At 40.2% G+C, this 18,608-nt stretch overlaps 1 long non-coding RNA gene across 1 annotated transcript in view; it reads left to right on the top strand.

Annotated features, from left to right (window-relative positions):
- The window catches only part of LOC146313625 (uncharacterized), a 93,941-nt gene extending 77,903 nt beyond the window's left edge, over positions 1–16,038 (top strand). Inside the window, exon 3 of the long non-coding RNA XR_014772092.1 lies at positions 15,934–16,038. This is a non-coding gene — a long non-coding RNA (uncharacterized LOC146313625). The remainder of the gene's footprint in view (positions 1–15,933) is intronic.
- Positions 16,039–18,608: the final 2,570 nt, after the last annotated feature.

Below are 18,608 nucleotides of genomic sequence, written 5' to 3'. Positions count from 1 at the left end.
GGAAAATTGGCCACTTGAGCGCTGTGAAAATCAGCTGGACCTGCTGTCAGGCCGTTATTTGAGATGATAGGATACAAGCGGGTTCAGTTAAGCCCGGCGGTGTGAAGCCTCCGCTGGGCAGCCATGTGAGAGGGAGTACCTGAACTGATCTGCACGCTGCTGTCACCAAATGTTTCACTGCAGTCTGAATAAACCACCGGTTTAACCGTCAAATCTTTATACTCCTAACAGTCTTTTATCAAGTGGGACATTTATTGTCCCACAGATTTGCACACTTTCTGAGGACAGTTGAAGGGTTTGATGACGTGATTTTGAGAGCAGTCTGTCTCTCTGTCTGCCTGATCTCCTCAGCATGACTTGTAATAACTTTATTTATCCTCTGATGTCTCATCTGGTACATCAGGTCAACATTTGAATGTGTCCAATACAATTCAGCGCTGTCACAATGCGATGTGTGAATCTTTACATTTTGATTCTATTAATGCTATATTTGTAGGATACTATTAGTTGTAAGAAGAAATCCTGATAGTGCTGTGGTTTGGATTGAATTTGACCGTGTAGAGGAAGTGGGGTGCAGAGGAACGTCTCTGTGGGTCTGGAGACTCGTGGCTCTGTACTCTGCTGTCCGACATGTTTTGTTTCTCATCTTTCTTGTAAAACGCAAACTTATTCCACACTTGCACGATATAAAAGGTTGGTGGTGTAACATCACTTCTTTCACTGTCTGTTTTGAGGAGATGAAGAGGAGAGACAGGAGAGGGAGGGGCACTGGTTTTGTCTTGAGTGAGAGCGATGCAGGCAGAGACACGAGCAGAGAGGAAACAGAGGAAAGTTACAGCAGCGTTTCCTTGATGCCAAAAATGAAACTTATGCACATCCTAATGAGATTATTGATACACTACTGCTACATCGATTTTTTTTTTTCCTCGATTCCAATCAACCGTCTGAATCCATACACTCATCTCTTACACATTAAAGCCCGATGCATCTGATGTATGAATCGTTACACCCTTAATTAGCATGCTAACACACACTCAACTAAGATGGTGAACATGTTAGCATGCTGATGTTAAAGCAAGCAAACATGAACAGGACCTGCACAGAGAGCAGCTGAGCAAGAATCAGGATGTGGTCATGTTTTTTTCTTTTCAGTTAATCAGTTAATTTATTGATTAATGTATCAATTTTTCTGACATTTCTTTTAATTATTCATTTATATAACAATTAATTTTCTTAAAATATGTATCATAAACTTGTCTCATTAATATTTGAATATTTTATTCAGTCATAATCCTGAAAAACACTTAAAAATGAAAACTTAAACTGGTTATGACATGGAGTTATTTCATCAGTGGAGTGTATTTTTGAATCAGTGTGGAGCAAAGAAAATGCTTTTCAGTGTTTCATGTGTTTCAGACATGATCTGGCAACTTTGGTGACGTCTGACAAAGTTTTCATGACAGAGTTTGAGGGTCATGTAAATTGCAGGAGTTTTGTGGGATAAACAACAAAATGTGAGGGTCCTTAGAGGTGGCCTTGAAATATGGGAGAAACCAGGGAGAAACCAGGGAGAAATGGGACTTTTGTTTTTGCATTTCTTCAGAAGTTGGTTTGTGAGTCAGCAGCTGGTCTTTCAGTGCTGCAGTACTCTGTGCTGTGTGTTAATAAATCCATGCTTGCTTCTGTGGTGCTGAGGGAACAGTCAGGTTTGTAATTCTGCCTTTTTCTGTGAGACCAGCCCTTCAGGATCCTCTTTGATCTCTTAAAATCTAACAAATTACTGATTGGACATGATGATCAAATTCCTCGTTAAGGCTTTCTGTTCTGGCATCGTAGTCAAATTACTGAATGAAGTACTCTGTTTTATTTCTCAGCTTCTGGTTTAAAGCAGATTCACTCGGTCACTTTCTGAGTTTCTGTGAAGTCGCTCTGTTCTCTCATGTATGACGGCTGAAACGTGATGTCACAGCCTGATGAGTGATGTCATCATCAGTGTGACAAAGAGAGGGAGAGGACGTGTTTGTGCAGACGAGCTGAAACTTCCAGCAGACACCTGCTCCCCGGTGTCGTCCCGCTGTCGTCCCCACCCGTCCGTCTCGCTCACGTGGAGGTTAAAAATAACTCCACACTCCAAACCGGGCCCCCATTGGTCCTCTTTGAACTTCCTGGAGAGATTTAATTGGCTGGGGGGAAGGAGGCGAGACACATCTCCATGGAAACCTGCATCCGAGGAATTGAGATGAGACTGTGTGTGTGTGTGTGTGTGTGTGTGTGTCTCATTAGTTTTAAAGGGTCAGAAGAGTAAAAGTCCTTTTTTCCTCTGGAGCTTCAGATCAGTTTGAACTGTAATCAAACCTTCAGAGTCTTTGTTGTTTCTGTTTGTTCTGTTGTGTTAATGATGAAGATGAGTCCAGAGAGTCAGAGGGAGGAAAGAAAACCTGAAAAATAAAATCAAGGAATTCAGAGTCAGAAGTCAAAATATTTGGAGGAAGAAAAGTCTCAATATTGCAAGAAGAAGACATGTCTGACATTTTATGGCCAAAACAACTAATCCATTAATGGAGAAAATAATCAACCGATTAATTGACGATGATTTTATAAACTACAGACACTCTGCTGCTTCAGAACTGGATTGGCTTTTTGTCTTTTTTTAGATGTTATTTGTCATCATTTACTCCGTCCTATTTATTCTTGAGGTTCATCAGTGGTGAGTTTTCTCCTGGACGTGTCTTCCTCTTGGACATTGGTCTTTATGTTGGTTGGATGTTGTGAAGGATTTTTTCTTTACAATTATCCTCCTCTGTTCTCTTCTGTGGACGTCCCTCTGTTTTTGCATGTCCAGTTCAGCAGTTTGTTCTTTTCTTGGACACTTCTAATGTTCTAATATTCTAACATTCTAATGTTCTAATGTTCTAACGTTCTAACATTCTAATGTTCTAATGTTCTAATGTTCCCGCTGTCTGTCGTGGAGGTTTCAGTTTAGTTTCAGAGCTCTTTTGTCTACATGTTCTGGGTTGTGGAATCAACTCCAGATACCTTTCAAGTGCTGTGAAGAACAAACAAAGGAAAAGTTCAAAACCGTCAATGAAACAGCTTTTGAGTCAATTTTTCAGTTACTTTCTAGTACTTTCAGTCTACACAGTAAAACCAAATACTCAAATTAATTATTTTAATTATTTTAGTTTAAATAGTGAAAACTCAACTTTTGGTTTTATAACTTAAAAATATTGATTACAAGTAGAATTTTCTTTCTTTTGTGTTTATGGAACTCATAATTTTCAATTCATGACAGAAAAGGGTCCCTGAAACAGAAATATTGTAAAAGATTAAAATGTATTACTATACTCAGTTTACTGAAAATTAAAAAATAACGTGTTTTTATACTTTAAATTTATTCAGTTCTGTTCATTTGTGACAATTCTTTTGTTGCAATTACTGCAGAGCTGAACAATGAGCTGGATGTGAATATACTCAAATTAATAATAATAATTCAAACGACAAATGTGGATTAATCCGCCGCTGAAAGTAGTCCCCGCTGAAAGCACCGTTTCCTCCTGTCTGATAAAAACTACAGTGAGCAGCTTGAAACTACATCTGTGAGGCGTTTGTAAAGATTCATGTCCTCAGGAGAAACCACACTTTAAAATTCTTTTTAACCAGAAGAAGAGCCTCCTGCAAATGAAATACTCATCCTGTAATGCATCTTTTTACTGTGCATACACACACACACACACACTGACACACACTGACACACACTGACACACACACACACACACACACACACACACAGACACACACTGACACACACTGACACACACTGACACACACACACACTGACACACACTGACACACACACACACATAGACACACACACACAGACACACACACAAACACACACACACACACACACACACACACACACACACACACACACACATAGATACACACACACACACACACTGGACAGAGACGGTGAAGTGGACAGTCACACACATGATCCTGCAGACACACACTCACTGCATGGTATTAAAATATGACAGAACACACACACACAGACACACACACACACACACACACACTGTGTACATACTGCCAATTCTGAGCTCTTATAAACCCCAATCCCTCCACACACACACACACACACACACACACACACACACACAGACACACACACTCACACACAGAGTGCACTCTGGGTAGATAATCTGCTGTGTATGAATCCAGTGTAATCCTGTCATCTCCAATCCTCCGTTTCTTTCCGAGACCAACAGTCAGAGTCTGAAGTCCTGCTGGCGTCCCCCACAGGGACAACATGTCTTCTTCTTCTTCTTCTTCTGTGGTGTTGTAGTCCTCACAGCAAACAGGCAGAGACTCCCTGTTGATTTAGAAAAAAGAGAGAGAGAGCTCTACGACACACAAGAAAATATTAAAGACAGTTTAACACTGAGATTTGTCTCAACAGTGTCCTCTGTTTACCTTCTGTGATCAGATAATCTGCAGATTATTTTCTTTATTGATCGATACTTGATTTGGTTGATTAAATGTAAGAAAATACACATTTATAACCACCTAAAATCCTCAGGTGACGCATCAAATTGCTTGATTTGTTCCAAACCAAAAGATTGTCTTTGTTATCATGTACGATGAAGAAAAGCTGAAAATTCTCACAGCTGTATTTTTTCTCAAAAGGAAATTGAAAATGATTACTTTTTTAAATTGATAAATTGACTTTTCATTTTAATCTCTTCTGCAGAATCAGGTGAAATATCTCATACAAACAAAATTCTTGACAAGACAGTCCCAACCCAACGTCTGTTTACTCACTTGTCGGATGGATTAGAGCTGGTTGCATGAAACACTTTAAGTTTTCTCCTCACATCTGGCACTAAAAGTTTAATTTCTCCTCTGCGGGACTTAAAGGTGTTGCACAGAATCTCTTAAAAGTTTTCTGTAGTTATGAAAAAACCGTTTACTGCATTGAAAGATATTTTACTGTGATCGAATTCTACAGTTTTCATAAAAACTTGCACCTGTGATTCCTGTTATCTGCTCACCTGTCAGGACCTCGTATCACCCTGCACACTTTTTTGAAGCGAGCAGCCATAAATACGTGTGCTGCCGTCTCATCCTTCTCTTGTTCTGAGGGGAACGTCACCACGGTGTTCTGCAGATGGATGAAACTCTTGGCTGACTCTAAATATCCTGCAGCATCAAACAGTAGCAGTCAGTCACTGTAAAGAGACCAGAGGAGCAGAGCTGAGGAAAGCAGACTGTAGGATAAATCATGAATTAACTGCCGGTCAGATCTGTAGTTTGGCTCTCCTGGTCATGAAACACGTCTCGCAAAGCGTTTCATATTCTTCATTTATCTTCCATAAACTCGGCCTTGTTGCATTAAGAAGTACCTTCATTTTTCTTTACTTTGGTTGCTGAGGTCTTTTGTGAAACAGTTTAACAAGTATTAAAGTATTTCTTACTTATAAGACCAACGTAAGGAGAAAACCTTAAATACTGAACATGAATTCTTTATGAAGACTGAGGCTGGTTTTTTGCAGGTTGCAAGTGAAACATTATTTCCATAAAACTTGACACAAGTGTGATGTCATCATCCGACACTTCAGCGTTTTGATTGAACATGAAAGTAGTTAAGCTGAGAGTTTTGCAGTTGTTGCAGTTTCAGAACTTCACACCATTCAACTCAACTGCAATTCAGTTTCACCCGAGTTTCAACCAACTGAAGTTGCATGAAAGTTTCCTTAAAGGTGTTTTGTGTAACTGATTTTATTTGAAGGAAACCTTAACTTGGACTTTAAGGACAGTCTAAAGTTAAGGACAGCACAGTTTAAAGCTCCAGAAAAAAAAGTTTAACTGGACTTTAAGATGGGATTATTTTCTCAAACTTCTACTTCCAGTTTTCATTCTTAAAAACTACAATAACAGACTCCAAACACTGAGATTTCCCCGACACTCACTTTTATTCTGAGGATTGTTTATCTATTTATTTTTGAATTACTCTTTATGTCTTGCCACGCTGACCCCTCAGGTTCAGGTCTCGCTCACGTTCCCTCTGCGACGGATCAGCTGACGCTCGCTCGGCGGCGACTGAAGAATGAACGACAGATGGAGGAGGCGCTCGGCTGCCGCGGTTCAGTCCTGCTGGAAACGGATCAAATCAGAGGCTTTAACGGAGATTTAAAAGGCGCTGCAGGCCGAGCTGTTAGCTGTTAGTCACTGTTATTATTTACAGCAGCAGCGTGCCGCTGACAGAGACGTGTCACAGAAATAAAACACTGTCTCACAGCTGAGAGCTCGCCGGGAAAACTTGTTTTCTGCTGTCGCCTTTCGGTTTTAAACAAACATGATGCTGCGGCTCACAGACGGACATTCAGCTTTGATTTAAACAAACAATAATTATTATGTGGACAAAGATCGGGTGGTTCAGTGCAGCTTTAATTCACTGTAAACCAAAATAAGTTGCTTCACAAATCGCCTCAATAATTTTGAGTTAATAAAGTTAAAAGTTGGAGGTGATCAGAGCTCTTTGATTACCGTTAAATCAACATATTTGATTAAGCCAACTCAAATATTTTCAGTAAATACAACTCAGAACTCTCAGTGCAACAAGTTAACACACTGTAAAAACCAAAAAGTTGAGAGAACTTAAAATTTCAAGGCAGCTTAATTCAATAGATTTTTGAGCCCAACTCAAATTTTGAAAAAGTTTTATCAACTAATAATGTAATGAAATAATAATGATTCAATTTTATCTGAAGAAGAAAAGTAAATTCTCAACCAAACCAAATCTCAACAAAAGATTATAGACCAGCAAAACTTTGTTCAGTTTAATTCAGAACTCAAAAAATCTATTGAAGGCAGCTAACTTAAAATTCTGAATTTTCTCACTTTCTTTACAGGACAGAACTGATTCATTTTAAGATTAAAAAAAGTTATTTCATTTTCAGTAAAGCATAAACTTTGAAGTTGAACTTTTTTCTACTTATTAATATGAGCATTTGGTTTTACAGTGTATATGATACACCTCAGATTCTTAGATCTACAGGACTGGCAGGATGAGATCTAGAAATCTTCAGTCTAATTATATTTATGGGTTTTTCAAGACTGATTTTGTTTTTTAAAAATACCTTAATATGCAAAGCTCACAGCAAATGAGTGGTCAGCAGAATCTGTCAGTGTCACAGAAGAGATATTGTGTGGTTCTGGTTTTTTGGAGGTTTGTTCTCTCCACAGCGCTCAGTGCTGGAGAAAGTCCTGGCTCTACACATGCACAATTTGCTATAGGAGGAAAAATCACCCTGCCTTGTTTGCATTTCTTTAAACCAATCACAAACGTCTTGGGCGGAGCTAAGCCTTCAGTGTCGAGGGGGAAGTTGTTTTGGTGGAACGTTTGCACGTTGGGAGCCGAGCTCTGGTATTAAAATGACTACATCAGTGCAAAAGAAAAGCTAACAGCTGTTAGCTTGATCATGTTTGTACTGTTAGCGTCTCGGGAGCTAATTTTCCGCTGCAGCCCGGAGGTTGTTCTTATTTCCCGGGGACTTTGAAAACATAGACAGGTGATGTCGTGATGCTGCTTGAAACAAGTGTTTGCATCCAGTCAGACTAGACGTTTTGACTGTCAACAGACAAACTTCTCCCAGCATGCATCACTGTCTTTGTGCTTCCCAACCGGACCATCTGTCCATCAATCAGAGGGGGGAAGTGCAGGAGGACAAGAGTTTAAACCAGGTCGCCTCTCCTTTACCCCCTCCACCAATCAGTACTGTCACAGCCTGTTGACCAATCACATGGCTGGCAGGGTAGCCCCGCCCTTCCCTCTGGATGGCGGTCAGCTGCTGCGTTGGGAATCGGTCGACCTGTTTGACCTCGAACCCTCGACCCGACGCTGCAGGAGGAGAGGCGGCCGGTTTGAGTCCATCTGATGGTGTTTCTGACTCAGTTTGACCTCTGACCTGCCGGCCGCGGGGGAAAGGAGCAATTAAGATGATGTTGTTTTTTGTTGGCAACACTTTTCTCCGTCGGTGAACTCTACAACCTCTGACATGCAGGACATTTTCTGCTCCTTTTCCTCCCTCTATCCCTCCATTTCTGTCTGTACTGCTCTTCAAACTCTGCTGGAAACAAACTGCAGGGAAAGTGGAAACAACGTACAGCAGAGTTTCACAGTCACTCTGGTCAGAGTCATTCAAACAGCAGCATGAGCGATGAACAGCAACAGAACCATCCAGGATATGTAGGAATGCACATGCAGTTTTACATCATTATTCTCACTTTAACTGAAAAACAACATTTTGCAGCGACCTGCACCAAACGATGTAGAACTTTGTCAATTAAACAATTAGTTTTTTAAAGAAATTCTGTGATTTCAGTTTCTTAAATGTAAATACTTTCTGGTTTCTTTGCTCCTCTCTGACAGTAAACTGAATATCTTTGAGTTGTGGACAAAACGAGACATTTGAGGACGTCATCTTGGACTTTGGGAAACACTGATCAAACATTTTGTAGGCCACACAACTAATCGTTTAATACTAAAAATGATTAATTGATAATGAAAATGATCATTAGTTGCAGCTCTACTAAGATATTTTCTTCAGTCTGCAGAATCTCTGCAGCACCACAATAATTTTACAAACAAAAATGAGGTTTTATCAAATATTTCCCCTCCTGCAGTTTGAAAATTGCAGTAGATCATATTTCGATGAAATACTGAATGATGTTCAGCCCCACTGATAACCGACTATTGATCATTCCTTGCTGATCAGAGTACAATGTGACGTATTGTATTTGGACAGTCTCTGATCCAACGGAGACCCAAACCTGCCTGAAACCTTCAGGACCTCCTGAAAGATCATTTGACCATCAGAGGATTGTCTCCAGCTGGATGTGAAAGGTCCCGTTGGATGGAAAATGCTGCGATAAAGCCTAAATAATCGATTGGTCAGGGGCTGAAGTGAGGTCACAGGCATTGATATCACTGTGAGACAGAGAGAACAGGAAGATGAAATGAGAAAAACATGATTATCAAAAAGAAAAACCCCCCGGTTGTCTCCTGTGAAACTGAATCAGTCGTCTGCATCAGCAGAACAATACTTGATGATTTCTTTATGTGAGACTTCTAATGTGAGAGCTGCAATCCAGAGACGTGGAGGATGGTGGTGTTTTTTTTTTTTTATTTCTGAGGCGAGTGGATGATTCTCCTGTGATGATAATGCTGCCGTTCTTTGATAAAGACGTTCCTCTGGCTGACAGGCCGCCGTCGACGCTCTGAAGCTGAGAAAAATCAAGAGGCTGTCAGAGGTTTTTACTCTGAAATAACAGAGAGAGAGAAGAGAAAATCAAGACAGGAGGAGATCTGACAAAACCTAAAATAACCTCAAACTTTGTTCCTCATTTACTACACAGACGATGCTGATTTACTGATTTCATGTGAAGTTCTTGATTAAAGACAGTCTGTCTACCTTTATTTATTTAGCTAATGTAAAGCATGAATGAGTCTTTGAGACACAGCCTTACAGACGGGGTGAGGAGCTCAGGGATCCGTGGAAAAGAACCAGCTGAGTCGGTTCCAGCATCTTATCAGGATCTTCCTGGACACCTTCCTCTGGAGGATTTCCAGTCATGTCCAGCTGGGAGGAGACACAGGGGTAGACCCAGAACTTGCTGGAAAGATTATATATCCCATCTGGCCTGGGAACGCCTCGAGACCCCCCCCAGGAGGAGATGGAAAGGGTTGCTGGGAAGACCCGACCCCGACCCGGAGCTGCAGCCTGCTGCCGTCCAACAGAAACACAGAAGACTGAGACAGTTTGAGGAGTAACTGCTAACTGTCTGAAGGAACCTTTGACATTAAAAAGGAATTCAGAGCAGAACCACGTCCTTTGTTGCCAGAGGAGCCGAGTCACATGGTTCAGCATCTGATCAGGACGCCTTGTTCAACCCAGAACATACCAGACAAGATCCACATCCCATGTGATCTGGAAGAAAACCTCCCAGTTCTCCAGGAGAAGCAGGAGGACGCAGCTGCAGAGGAGGACGTCAGAGCTGGTTGTCTTACAGACAGAAAAAAGTTAAAACATGTTTGTGCACAAGTGTGGTGATGAAATGAGATCCAGGGAGGAACAGATCCATGATTTAAAGGTTTATCAGACACTAAAACACAGTTTCCACCGACTGAGACACAATTTCAGTCTGTAAAATCATCACAGAGACAGTCGTTTTATTTATGTATTGCAATAAACAGTAAAAAAAACTTCAAGTCTTAAAGTTTGGATTTTTGAGTTGGTTGTTCACTGTTTTATAGTCTTAACTGATGTGTAAGAGTGTGTCTTAGTGTCGTTCCTGCCGTGTTTTCTGTGTGTAGCTGGACAAACTTAATGAAATCCATATTTAATAATTTAAATTAAGAGTTTGAGAGTCCTGATAAATGAAGACAAAGAGATGATGTGATGAAGCGAGGGAAGAGGAGACAAAGACAGATGGAGGACGGACGATGTGAATTACAACATGTTCATTAACAGGCCGCTCTAATGAGACGCAGAGCGATGGAGACGAGATGAAGATGAGGAGGAGTTTAAAGTAATGAAAAAGAGAAATTTCTTTAATTAAATGAGACGATGAGAGACGTGGAAGTAAACAGGAAGACGTGACCCGATCGATAAGTTGATTAGAAAATGAAGAGGATGGTGGACGTGAAAAGATAGGAAGAGAAAAGGAGGCGATTTAGTTTTGTGATGTTTGCAGGAAAAGTGATGAAGCGCTTAACGGAATCAGGACGATCAGACTTTGTCCATTTCTCCTCGTCCTCATTTCTCTGTCTGCAGTCAAAGATTGGACAGACGATTTTTAAATAATCAGGTTGGACGTGATGGAAAACGTGGCTGAAAAATGGAGGGGAAGAGGAGAGGAAGATGAGTGTGAGGTTTATTAGAATAGTAACGAGTCTGTGGTCGACTTTTCATTAACGCCGCAGGAGAAGAAGAAAAGAGACGAAAACAATCATCAGAAGAAGAAGAGAGAGTTTGATTAAAGGAAGAATGAGTGAAATCAAACAGGAGGAGGAAGATTCATGACCTGACGAGGACTCAGCTCGTTAACTGGCCTTGACGTTGCCGTGGGGACGAGGACAGGTTGGACTGGTTACATCAGAGAGATGACGCCTCTGTCTTTATATAGATCACATGAGTCACTTTGATTGATGGTTTATTGATCGACAGTGTGGAGGAGCAGCGTGTTCTGCTTGTTCTGATACTACGTAATGTTCCTTTAACATCATGTAGTCATCGGAAAATTAATTAACAACGTTTCTGATTATCATTTAAGTCACTCATCTCACAAACAAGACATTTCAAATCTTTGTGAATATATATATATATATATATATATATGTATATATATATATATATATATATATATGTATATATATATATATAAATAAAACAGTTAATCATGTAATGTCACAGTAGATATTGTCACAGGGGCCTAAAATGCCTGATTTTAAAGCAGCTTTTCTAAAAACTTGTGATGCATATATAAATGTTGAGTGAGTTCATTGAAACGTGTATGATTTGTTTGAGTTTGCGTGGGACACTGCTGTGATTGGTGGAACAACAGGAAGTTATGATGATTGGTCGGATTTGTGAAAAAGTTGTGTTGATTGTACAAAAGTGCGAGAGTGTACAGAATCCACTGCGACTGGTTGAGTTTGTATTATTTGTAGTGATCACAACATCGCAGCTTCCTGGAGAGACTGATTAGATTTATTCTCACATCTTATTCATGAAGATTATTAAGGATTTAATAATTATAATAATAATAAAAAGATCATCATATATCCATCAGCTGCAGTTTTGATGAGACCAACCTGAACAAACTCAGATCAAATATATTTTTTATATTATAACGTGTTTGTGAGCTACCACACTTCCTGTACTTCAGAGGGCCTGCTGTGTGTGTTGCTAGGCAACACACAGCTGGATTTTAAACAAGTGATAGTTAATTAGAAAATAACATCATTTTCACAGCTGGAGTGAACTAGATTCAGATTTGAACCAGTTCATCACATGTGGAGACATTTGACTGATTATCTGCTCTGTGTTAACTTCATGAGGATGTAAAGTCATAACTTTAAGAAACTTTCTCATTATTTTGAGAAACTCTGTAGTTTATACAGTAAAACCTGTGTTTTATTTGATGGTTCTTCTGCTCTGACATTTGATCTTCAGGCCCTCAAAACACTGAAGGACGAGTGACCTGGTCTTTAAAATGACAAACCTCCACATCTGAATGACGACAGAAAATATGATGACATTCAAAGATTTCTTGGAAAATCTTCATAGAACCTTCAAATTAAAAAAAAAAAAAGAAGACATTTGTTACAGTCCTAAAATGTCCACAGTTTGGTTTAGTTTAGGAAAAGATCATGGCTCTGTCTCTTCAGTGTCTCTTTCCAGAAATCATGATGAAATCAAACGTTGAAATACTCCAATACCAATTATTCTCTCTTTGGTGCATAAAACTGTCACTGAGTGTTTCTCTAAAACTAAGATGACGTCCTCAACTGTCTTCTTTTGTTCACAACCTAAAGTTAAAGAAACCAGGAAATATTTTCATCTGAGAAGCTGAAACAAAAGAATTTTGACTTTTTTTCTTTAAAAAAATGACTCAAGCTGGATTAAGCTGCAGCTGTAGTTGATATTTGAAGTCCTGATGCATTTAGGAACAGCTCGGACAAATCCTGCTGCCTCTAAGTTTCATATGTGGCACACGTCGTGTCACCATTAACTTTTCCTTCGTGTGTGAACTTTCTTGCTCTTTGTACAAAGTCACCTGACACTTTTTCTGAATGAGCTGCTGTCTGTTCATCGGTCAGATCAGATGAAATGGAATAAAATTAAATGCAAACAGCAAAAAACAGAGTTTTGATAAAATGTAAAGTGTCTTGAGACTCTGGGGTGTCGTTGGAGTCACGTATGCATGAAGATCAATATGTCTGTAGATGATTTTCAGTGGATTATAAATCTGATAACTTGTAGCTGCAGTCCTGCCAAATCTATAAAAGACCCTCTGACTCCACTCGAGGCTCCACTGCTGCTTCACTGTTTACTGATTTTTACTTTATTATTTTAATGTGGCTGTGTTTGATAATGATTATTTATCACTTAACGTGTTCCTGCGAATCTCTGGCGGCTCAGACTCTGCTGCTGCCAATAAAGCTTTTAGTCTGTTTGGATTTTCAGAGATTACATAAAGTCATGAGGATAGAAAAAAAACAGGAATAAAAAAGAGAGAAATGAAGGAGACGGACGGTTAAACAGATAACAGGAGGAGAAGAAGAAGAGTGGAGGACTGAAGGAGACGTCAGAGCGCTGATAAAAGTAAATCCACAGAGTCACAGAGGATGAACCTGCAGAAAAACCATCAGGATCAGATTAAGACAAACGTGTGTGTGTGTGTGTGTGTGTGTGTGTGTGTGTGTGTGTGTGTGTGTGTGTGTGTGTGTGTGTGTGTGTTCATATGAACGATGAAACTGTAACAGGAGGATAAACAGAAAAAGATCAGGCTGTAAAGCATCTTAACTGTATCCATGGAGATCTTTGACCACAGAGCCAATCAGAGGCTCTCATTTCAGGCAGCGAGGTGATTGGACAGTTTGTCTTTTCTCTTTTTCATTTACATGTATGTCTCTGAAGTCCACTCATGTCCAAGTCAGCGGCGTGTTTGATCGTTTCTCTACAGTTTAAACTTCTTGCTCTGTCAGTGTTTGACACAGATCATCGGCCTCCATGTGTCTTCAGTCCATGTGTCTTCAGTCCATGTGTCTTCAGTCCATGTGTCTTCAGTCCACACACGTCCTGCACTGGTTAGGACGCTGCGACCAACCAGGAACCAGAGCAGACAGGAGAAACTAGAGGAGAGAACATGGTTTTCTGTGTCCATGATGATGAAGGAACATGTCCACGTACGACAGTGTGTTTTTGGACACGATGGATCTCTGAGACTCAGAGGACGATTCATCAGGACACATGACGCTCCAGCATGACGCCTGCGTGTCATTCATCTTGTTGTAAATAAAGTTTATTGTTCAGTGTGATGACTGTGATGTCAGAGGGTTCATTCCTCGTCAGGTCTGTTTGTGTCCGTTATCGTTAGTGTCTCCTCCTCCTGAGTCTCCATGCTGCTCTGCATTCTCCCATGATCCTCTACTATTTGACCTCGTTAGGGGAGGTCGCCTCTAATTGGACGGCGCTCATCTTAATGGCTGCCATTAGCGCGAGGAAAGGTTAACTCATGCAAAACTTCCTGCTGCTGTAACAAGAGTTGAGAGGAAGATGTGAATACAGTGAGAGCAGAGGGGAGACGGATACGGAGAGACACGGCGACTCGTCAGACACGTCACAGGTCTGAAGGAAACATCTGCCTCCTCCTCCTCCTCCTCCTCCTCCTCCTCGTGTTGATCTCATGCTTGTGCGTTTATGACTCGTCTTCTCGGCTCATGAATGAAATCCGGCGGACAGATCGGCTTCAGGCCAAACGAACAGCTGATTAGATTTCAGTCGATGTGGATTTGTGCCATCAGACGAGATCTGAACCCTCCAGAGGCTCCAGATCCAAACCTCCGGCTGCTGAAATCCAATTAGCTCGTTCAGCGTTCGCCAACAATGAGTGTGTGTTTGTTCCACATGTGGAGACGCTTTTAATCTGATTGGTGCAGACCAATCAGATTAGCTGGAAGTTAAACAGCTGCATTTTTCTGCTCAGTTTGTTCCAATTTTTTTTTAACAAAAAGAATTTATAATTATTATTCAGTTATTTAGTTTGTAAGTCAACAGTTAGTTTGATTTTATGACAGTTTCTCCTAAATTTTGAAATAAACTAAATGCAATAATTGAGACAAATCAAGTCCCAAAACCAACAAATAAATAAATATAAATACCAAGACTCTTCATTACAATTTTTCGCTCGATGCTACTTTTTCACGTCTGATATCGATACTGCAGCCTTCAGTATCTGCTGGTCCTGATTCCAATACGATACTGTCTGTGTCTCTCTGCTTAAATAACTAAACTGTTTGTTTGATGCACTTTGTTTCACTGAGGCGTCTGAAAATATCTAAAAATATCATTCTCAAAGTGTGAAACAAATATTCCAATGAAGGAAGAAGAACTGAAATAAATTTCATCCTGTTCATGTGACACTTTTCTGTCGCTCAAAGTTTAGTCAATCTGAAGCGTTTATGTGACAGTTTAAGATAATAAATAATGTATAATGTTCTGTCTGAGTAAAGGTTTTCTGACTGGAGAACTAGTTCCACCTGCAGCTTATCTCTGTGAACCAACTGCTCATAAACGCAGACTTACTTGAAATTTGCTTCAGATTTGCAGATGTAAGTGATTCATCTCACTGTAACAACTGTCATCCGTGTTCGATGATAACACGTTCAGGAAATCAAGAACATGAAATACTTTCTTAATATCAAAATGTCAAATGTCCAGTTCCCTCCCAAAGTCATTCAGTTACAGGACCTTTTCACACAGACCTCGTTTGTGTTGGACTTTCAGACTTTTCAGTTTGATCTGGACCAGAAGTAGAGGCGTGAAACTTCCGTCTTTGTTCAACGACTTCATAAAGAATCAACTGGAAAAAACTCAGAAAACTTCAAACACCTTTCAGTTATTTTCTAAGAGGAAGACAACATGCTGACATCAGAGACACATCGGCTACAAACCAATCAACGTCAAGCGCAGAGAAGCGTCAGTAAATTCTTCACACTGGTCCTTTAAAACACACCAGATAGATAAAACAAACAAGAAAAAAAAAGGAAACCTTTCTCTCAGTCAACTGAATCAGTCAGAAAAAAACGATGCAAGTCCACAATCAGCATATTAAAACTTTTATTTTGTTTCTGTCTTGTTTCAGGACGTCTGAGGGGGTCCACCCCCGCCTCCTGACTTCCTGTTTATTTCCTGGAACACAGTGAGCACTTCCTGTCACCTGGCCGACTGGAGCTCCACCTGTCCGTCAGCTCGTTCATTCGCTGTAAGTGTCCTCAGACTTTACGGTGTGAATATTTGTCTTTGTTTTGGTGTTTTCACGTCCATCAGGAAAGATTTTAACATTGAAGCTCTGAAAGACGGTCGGCACAAAAGTTTCAGTTGAAGCGTGTCGACATCAGAGGGCGATAAATGATGAAAGAAAAATGAAAAAGAAATCAGATAAAGAGGACGGAGTCTGAATGTTTATATTTTTGAATTCCACCAAATGAATATAAAATATTTGAAGAGCAGCTGAAAATTTTACAAGAAGAAGCATCCTTGAACGTTCTGTACATTTGATTCAATTTTAAAAAGTCTGACAGATCTGAACGTGTCTGATAAAAGCCTGCAGCCTTTCAAGATTCAGAACGTTTTGAAGTTTGAGAGACGTTTGTCTGTAGCAACAATAATAATAGTAATAATAAAGTCATGAATAGAGAGTGAATGATAAAAAGATGAGCTGCAGCTGTTGTTGCTTCTCTCCTCTGAACGTCAGCTGAGTCATTCTGCAGAAACGTCTCATTACAATCAGAAACAATAAAAAAAAAAGCCGCTTACAAATAAACATCTGTTCAGTTTGTAGCTGAGCGTGTGTGTGTGTGTGTGTGTGTGTGTGTGTGTGTGTGTGTGTGTGTGTGTGTGTGTGTGTGTGTGTGTATTAATGAATGAACTGCTGTGTGTTATTAGAGTTCATTTCTTCTTCTCTGATTTTCTCCTGGTGTTGCGTTCAGGTGCAGACAGTAAAAAGGCCTTTTCCACCAACATGGAACCTGTCCTGTTTGAAGTGTTTCCATCAAACTTATTCAGAACCTAAAATGTTATTTCTCAGCTGGAACCAAAAGAATACCAGGTTTTCCTTGTGAACCAAAATGATCATGTCGTATTCTACAGGTTACATCTTTGATTACGGAACGTTCTGCTCAAAACTGTTCTCAAAAACCGGCCTGGTCCGCTCCAAGAATCTTACACAGAACCGGTTCAAGAACTAGATGGTAAAGGACGCTCAGACAGGCCTTTTCCACCAACATGAAACTGACTTCATTCTGGATCAAGCACCTTCTCGTGAACCGTTTCAAACATTTCCACCAAAAATAAATTAAAAATTCTTTTCTCAGCTGGAACCAAAAAATATAACAGTTTTTCTTTGAGAACCAAAGTGGGCATGTCATGTTCTACAGGCTGCTGTTCACTCTGCAGCGCCCTCTGTTGATGGCATCCTTCATTACAGTGGTTCCATCAAACCTGGCGGAAATGGGAGCACTAAAGTTCCAAGAATCTGGGTTCAAGAACCAGAGCTAATTTGGTGGAAAAGAGGGACTTTTCTTCAGATAGACTTCAGGGAAATAAAAGAAAAAACGCATCAGAACCTTTGTTTCCAGGTTGTCTGAAGTTTGTGTCCCACGGTGAGTTTATCATCCAAAAACTAAAAGAAAGAACACAGAACACAGACTGACAAACACACACACACACACACACACACACACACACACAAAACAGAGACCTGTAGTGGTTGTCATGGTAACCAGGTGATGGGAGGTCACTGAGTTAAGGAAGTGACCTTTGAGGATTAAGAGAGTGTAAATAAGAGAAGAAAGAAAGAGGGACAAGAAGGAAGACGGACAGAAATGTTTGGAGAAGTGAGAAAGAAATGAAAGAAAACAAACAAGAGAAAAAGAAAGAAAGGAGGAAGGAATGAAATGGAGTCGCTGTAAATTTAGAGAGACGACAGAAAGCAGACGGTGAATGATGGAGAGACAGAAGGAGGAAGTTTAACTTGTGATGTGAAGAAAGGATGAATTACAGCAGAGGAAGAGGAGTGATGCTGCTCATCAGTTCTTCATCTTCATCTTTTATTTATTCATCCATCCATCCATCTGATCATCTCTTTTATCCCCTTGTCTCTTTGTTTTCTTCTCTTTTATCTGAATCTATTTCCCTCGTTTTCTCTTCTTCTTTTCTCCCTTTCTCACTCTTCCAGCTGTCTCATTCTTTCTTTTTTTTCACTCTTTTTCTCTCTGCCTTGGTTAGCTGTCTTTTTTCATTTCTGACTCCTCTTTTTTCTCATTAATTTCTCTTTGTTTGTTCTTCCTCTCCTCCCTCTTTCACTTTCTGTACTCGTTCATGAACATCCATTCATCCACACTTTCACTTCAGATTTCCTCTCGTTCTCATTAAAACCCTTTTTCTTTCCGTTCAGTCACATGCACTTCATTTACTCCCTCCAGCTGACCCTCAACTCACGGCGTTCAACACACACACTCTCTCTCTCTCTCTCTCTCTCTCACACACACACACACACACACACACACACACACACACACACACTTGTACACACTCTTTTTGAAGTGTTTCTGCATGACGACACTTTGTTCAACTGGGAAAAAATGTCTACGCATGTTGACCAAGAAGGCCACCAGATATATGAACACACACACACACTTTCTCTCTCTCACACTCACTCACACACACACACACACACACACACACACACACACACACACACACTGTAGGACAGTAAAGTCCAGGGAAGCGTGGAAATCCTTGATAATAGAGAAGAGG

The sequence above is a fragment of the Lutjanus erythropterus genome, chromosome 16 (genome assembly GCF_056507025.1).
Source record: "Lutjanus erythropterus isolate fLutEry1 chromosome 16, fLutEry1.hap2, whole genome shotgun sequence".
Taxonomy (NCBI): domain Eukaryota; kingdom Metazoa; phylum Chordata; class Actinopteri; order Lutjaniformes; family Lutjanidae; genus Lutjanus; species Lutjanus erythropterus.
The sequence above is the reverse complement of the archived record's forward strand: the minus strand, read 5'-3'. Positions and strand labels throughout refer to the sequence as shown.